This window comes from Triticum aestivum, chromosome 2D (genome assembly GCF_018294505.1).
Source record: "Triticum aestivum cultivar Chinese Spring chromosome 2D, IWGSC CS RefSeq v2.1, whole genome shotgun sequence".
In the NCBI taxonomy this organism is placed as follows: Eukaryota; Viridiplantae; Streptophyta; class Magnoliopsida; order Poales; family Poaceae; genus Triticum; species Triticum aestivum.
The window spans coordinates 460,471,303-460,478,436 of record NC_057799.1 but is presented as its reverse complement, the minus strand read 5'-3'; positions in this window follow the sequence as shown (position 1 = coordinate 460,478,436).

Below are 7,134 nucleotides of genomic sequence, written 5' to 3'. Positions count from 1 at the left end.
ATGCTAAGCTAATGGATGGGTCTTGTCCATCACATCATTCTCCTAATGATGTGATCCCGTTCATCAAATGTCAACACATGTCTATGGTCAGGAAACTTAACCATCTTTGATTAACGAGCTAGTCAAGTAGAGGCATACTAGGGACACTCTGTTTTGTCTATGTATTCACACATATACTAAGTTTTAGGTTAATACAATTCTAGCATGAATAATAAACATTTATCATGATATAAGGAAATATAAATAACAACTTTATTATTGCCTCTAGGGCATATTTCGTTCAGTCTCCCACTTGCACTAGAGTCAATAATCTAGTTCACATCGTCATGTGATTTAACACCAATAGTTCACATCTTTATGTGATTAGTTCACATCTCCATGTGACTAACACCCAAAGGGTTTATTAGAGTTAATAATCTAGTTCACATCGCTATGTGATTAACACCCAAAGAGTACTAGGTGTGATCATGTTTTGCTTGCGAGAGAAGTTTAGTCAACGGGTCTGCCACATTCAGAGCCGTATGTATTTTGCAAATTTTCTATGTCTACAATGCTCTGCACAGAGCTACTCTAGCTAATTGCTCCCACTTTCAATATGTACCAGATTGAGACTTAGAGTCATCTGGATCAGTGTCAAAGCTTACCTCGACGTAACCCTTTACGGCGAACTTTTTGTCACCTCCATAACCGAGAAACATGTCCTTATTCCACTAAGGATAATTTTGACCGCTGTCCAGTGATCCACTCCTGGATCACTATTGTACCCTCTTGCCAAACTCATGGTGAGGTACACAATAGGTCTGGTACACAACATAGCATGCTTTATAGAACCTATGACTGAGGCATAGGGAATGACTTTTCATTCTCTTTCTATTTCCTGCCGTGGTCGGGTTTTGAGTCTTTACTCAACTTCACACCTTGCAACACAGGCAAGAACTCCTTCTTTGACTGTTCCATTTTGAACTACTCCAAAACTTGTCAAGGTATGTACTCATTGAAAAAACTTATCAAGCGTCTTGATCTATATCTATAGATCTTGATGCTCAATATGTAAGCAGCTTCACCGAGGTCTTTCTTTGAAAAACTCCTTTCAAACACTCCTTTATGCTTTCCAGAAAATTCTACATCATTTTTTATCAACAATATGTCATTCACATATACTTATCAGAAAGGCTGTAGTGCTCCCACTCACATTCCTGTAAATACAGGCATCACCAAAAGTCTGTATAAAACCATATGCTTTGATCACCTATCAAAGCGTATATTCCAACTCCGAGATGCTTGCACCAGTCCATAGATGGATCGCTGGAGCTTGCACACTTTGTTAGCACCTTTAGGATTGACAAAACCTTCTTGTTGCATCATATACAACTCTTCTTTAAGAAATCCATTAAGGAATGTAGCTTTGACATCCATTTGCCAGATTTCATAAAATGTGGCAATTGCTAACATGATTCAGACAGACTTAAGCATCGCTATGAGTGAGAAAATCTTATCGTAGTCAACACCTTGAACTTGTCAAAAAAAATTGCGACAATTTGTGCTTTGTAAATAGTAACACTACTATCAGCGTTCGTCTTCTTCTTGAAGATCCATTTATTCTCAATGGCTCGCCGATCATCGGGGAAGTAAATCAAAGTCCATACTTTGTTCTCATACATGGATCCCATCTCAGATTTCATAGCCTCAAACCATTTCGCGGAATCTGGGCTCATCATCGCTTCCACATAGTTCGTAGGTTCGTCATGGTCTAGTAACATGACTTCCAGAACAGGATTACCGTACCACTCTGGTGCGGACCGTCCTCTGGTTGACCTACGAGGTTTGGTAGTAACTTGATCTGAAGTTTCATGATCATCATCATTAGCTTCCTCACTAATTGGTGTAGGAATCACTGGAACTAATTTCTGTGATGAACTACTTTCCAATTCGGGAGAAGGTACAATTACCTCATCAAGTTCTACATTCCTCCCACTCACTTCTTTCGAGAGAAACTTCTTCTCTAGAAAGGATCCATTCTTAGCAACGAATATCTTGCCTTCAGATCTGTGATAGAAGGTGTACCCAACAGTTTCCTTTGGGTATCCTATGAAGACACATTTCTCCGATTTGGGTTCGAGCTTATCAGGTTGAAGCTTTTTCACATAAGCATCACAGCCCCAAACTTTAAGAAACGGCAGCTTAGGTTTCTTGCTAACCCACAGTTCATATGGTGTCGTATCAACGGTTTTAGATGGTGCCCTATTTAACGTGAATGCACCTATCTCTAATGCATAACCCAAATGATAGTGGTAAATCGGTAAGAGACATCATAGATCGCACCATATCCAATAAAGTATGGTTACGACGTTCAGACACACCATTATGCTGTGGTGTTCCAAGTGGCGTGAGTTGTGGAATTTTATTCCACATTGTTTTAGATGAAGGCCAAACTCATAACTCAAATATTCACCTCCATGATCAGATCGTAGAAATTTTATTTTCTTGTTACGATGATTTTCCACTTCACTCTGAAATTCTTTGAACTTTTCAAATGTTTCAGACTTGTGTTTCATTAAGTAGATATACCCATATCTGCTCAAATCATCTGTGAAGGTCAGAAAATAATGATACCCGTCGCGAGCCTCAACACTCATCAGACCGCATACATCGGTATGTATTATTTCCAATAAGTCACTGGCTCGCTCCATTGTTCCGGAGAACGGAGTCTTAGGCATCTTGCCCATAAGGCATGGTTCGCAAGCATCAAATGATTAATAATCAAGTGATTTCAAAAGTCCATCCATATGGAGTTTCTTCTTGCGCTTTACACCAATATGACCTAAACGGCAGTCCCACTAGTATGTTGCACTATCATTATCAACTTTACATCTTTTGGCATCAATATTATGAATATGTGTATCACTACGATCAAGATTCAATAAACCATTCACCTTGGGTGTATGACCACAGAAGGTTTTATTCATGTAAATAGAATAACAATATTCTTTGACTTAAATGAATAACAGTATTGCAATAAACATGATCCAATCATATTATGCTCAACACAAACACCAAATAACATTTATTTTAGGTTCAACACTAATCCCGAAGGAAAAGGGAGTGTGCGATGGTGATCTTATCAACCTTGGAATCACTTCCAACACACATCGTCACCTCGCCCTCAAATAGTCTCTGTTCATTTTGTAACTCCTGTTTCAAGTTACTAATCATAGCAACTGAACCAGTATCAAATACCCAGGGGCTACTATGAACACTAGTAAAGTACACATCAATAACATGTATATCATATATACTTTTGTTCACTTTTCCATCCTTCTTATCCGCCAAGTATTTGGGGCAGTTCCGCTTCCAGTGACCATTTCCTTTGCAGTAGAAGCACTCGGTTTCAGGCTTGGGTCTAGCTTTGGGCTTCTTCATGGGAGTGGCAACTTGCTTGCCATTCTTCTTGAAGTTCCCTTTCTTTCCCTTGCCCTTTTACTTGAAACTAGTGGTCTTGTGAACCATCAACACTTGATGCTTTTCTTGATTTCTACCTTCGCCGATTTCAGCATAGCGAAGAGCTTGGGGAGTCGTTTTCGTCACCCCTTGCATATTATAGTTCATCACGAAGTTCCAGTAACTTGGTGATAGTGACTAGAGAACTCTATCAATCACTATCTTATCTGGAAGATTAACTCCCACTTGATTCAAGAGATTGTAGTACTCAGACATTCTGAGCATATGCTCACTGGTTGAGCTATTCTCCTCCATCTTGTAGGCAAAATACTTGTCAGAGATCTCATACCTCTCGACTCGGGCATGAGTCTGAAATACCAATTTCAGCTCTTGGAACATTTTATATGCTCCTTGGTGTTCAAAACGTTTTTGAAGTCCCAGTTCTAAGCCGTAAAGCATGGTGCACTAAACTATCAAGTAGTAATAATACCGAGCTTGCCAAACGTTCATAACGTCTGCATCTTCTCCTGCAATAGGTCCGTCACCTAGCGGTGCATCAAGGACATAATTCTTCTGTGCAGCAATGAGGATAATCCTCAGATCACGGACCCAGTCTGCATCATTGCTACTAGCATCTTTCAACTTATTTTTCTCTAGGAACGCATTAAAATTCAAGGGAACGGTAGCACGGGCCATTGATCTACAACAACATAGACATGCAAAATACTATCAGGTACTAAGTTCATGATAAATTAAAGTTCAATTAATCATATTACTTAAGAACTCCCACTTAGATAGACATCCCTCTAGTCATCTAAATGATCACGTGATCCATATCAACTAAACCATGTCCGATCATCACGTGAGATGGAGTAGTTTTCAATGGTGAACATCACTATGTTGATCACATCTACTATATGATTCACGTTCGACCTTTCGGTCTCAGTGTTCCGAGGCCATATCTGCATATGCTAGGCTCGTCAAGTTTAACCTGAGTATTCTACGTGTGCAAAACTGGTTTGCACCCGTTGTATGTGAACATAGAGCTTATCACACCCGATCATCACGTGGTGTCTCGGCATGACGAACTGTAGCAACGATGCATACTCAGGGAGAACACTTATACCTTGAAATTTAGTGAGAGATCATCTTATAATGCTACCGTCGTACTAAGCAAAATAAGATGCATAAAGGATAAATATCACATGCAATCAAAATAAGTGATATGATATGGCCATCATCATCTTGTGCTTTTGATCTCCATCTCCAAAGCACCGTCATGATCACCATCGTCACCGGCTTGACACCTTGATCTCCATCGAGCATCGTTGTCGTCTCGCCAACTATTGCTTCCACGACTATCGCTACCGCTTAGTGATAAAGTAAAGCAATTACATGGCGATTGCATTTCATACAATAAAGCGACAACCATAAGGCTCCTGCCAGTTGCCGATAACTTCTACAAAACATGATCATCTCATACAACAATTTATATTTCATCACGTCTTGACCATATCACATCACAACATGCCCTGCAAAAACAAGTTAGACGTCCTCTACTTTGTTGTTGCAAGTTTTACATGGCTGCTACGGGCTTCTAGCAAGAACCATTCTTACCTACGCATCAAAACCACAACGATTTTTCGTCAAGTGTGCTGTTTTAACCTTCAACAAGGACCGGGCGTAGCCAAACTCGATTCAACTAAAGTTGGAGAAACAGACACCCGCTACCCACCTGTGTGCAAAGCACGTCGGTAGAACCAGTCTCATGAACGCGGTCATGTAATGTCGGTCCGGGCCGCTTCATCCAACAATACCGCCGAATCAAAGTAAGACGTTCCTGGTAAGCAGTATGACTATTATCGCCCACAACTCATCGTGTTCTACTCGTGCATATGACATCTACGCATAGACCTGGCTCGGATGCCACTATTGGGGAACGCGGTATTTCAAAAAAAATTACCTACGATCACGCAAGATCTATCTAGGAGATGCATAGCAACGAGCGGGGAGAGTGTGTCCACGTACCCTCGTAGACCAAAAGCGGAAGCGTTTAGTAACGCGGTTGATGTAGTCGAACGTCTTCGCGATCCAACCGATCCAAGTACCGAACGTACGACACCTCCGTGTTCAGCACACGTTCAGCACGATGACGTCCCTCGAGCTCTTGATCCAGTTGAGGACGAGGGAGAGTTCCATCAGCACGACGTCGTGGTGACGGTGATGATGATGTTACTGGCGCAGGGCTTCGCCTAAGCACTACAATGATATGACCGAGGTGTGTAACTGTGGAGGGGGGCACCGCACACGGCTAAGAGAAGACTTGGTGTGCCTTTGGGGTGCCCCCCTCCCATGTATATAAAGGAGGGGGGAAGAGGAGGCCGACCCTAGAGGGGGCGCGCCAAGGGGGGGAGTCCTACTTGGACTCCCGGTCCAAGTAGGATTCGCCCCCACCCCTTTCCTATTCCAACTAGGAGAAGGAGGGAAGGGGGGAGAGGGGAGAAGGAAGGAGGGAGCGCCGCCCCCTCCCTAGTCCAGTTCAGACTGGCCATGGGGGGCCTCCCTTGTGGCCCTCCTCTCCTTTCCACTAAGGCCCATGAAGGCCCATGAACTTGGGGGGGGGGTCCGGTAACCCCCGGTACTCCGAAACTTATCCGAAACAACCCAAACCATTCCGGTGACCGAATGTAACCTTCCAATATATGAATCTTTACCTCTCAACCATTTCGATACTTCTCGTCATGTCCGTGATCTCATCCGGGACTCCGAACAAACTTCGGTCATCAAATCAGATAACTCATAATACAAATCATCATTGAACGTTACGCGTGCGGACCCTACGGGTTCGAGAACTATGTAGACATGACCGAGACATATCTCTGGTCAATAACCAATAGCAGAATTTGGATGCTCATATTGGTTCCTACATATTCTACGAAGATCTTTATCGGTCAAACCGCATAACAACATACGTTGTTCCCTTTGTCATCGGTATGTTACTTGCCCGAGATTCGATCGTCGGTATCATCATACCTAGTTCAATCTCGTTACCGTCAAGTCTCTTTACTCGTTCCGTAATGCATAATCCCGTAACTAACTCATTAGTCACATTGCTTGCAAGGCTTATAGTGATGTGCATTACCGAGAGGGCCCAGAGATACCTCTCCGATACACGGACTGACAAATCCTAATCTCGATCTATGCCAACTTAACAAACACCATTGGAGACACCTGTAGAGCATCTCTATAATCACCAAGTTACGTTGTGACATTTGATAGCACACAAGGTGTTCCTCCAGTATTCAGGAGTTGCATAATCTCATAGTCAGAGGAACATGTATAAGTCATGAAGAAAGCAATAGCAATAAAACTAATCGATCATTATGCTAAGCTAACGGATGGGTCTTGTCCATCACATCATTCTCCTAATTATATGATCCCGTTCATCAAATGACAACACATGTATATGGTCAGGAAACTTAACCATCTTTGATTAACGAGCTAATCAAGTAGAGGCATACTAGGGACACTCTGTTTTGTCTATGTATTCACACATGTACTAAGTTTCTGGTTAATACAATTCTAGCATGAATAATAAACATTTATCATGATATAAGGAAATATAAATAACAACTTTATTATTGCCTCTAGGGCATATTTCCTTCAAGTCTCCCTAAAAAACTCTTCAGAAATTGG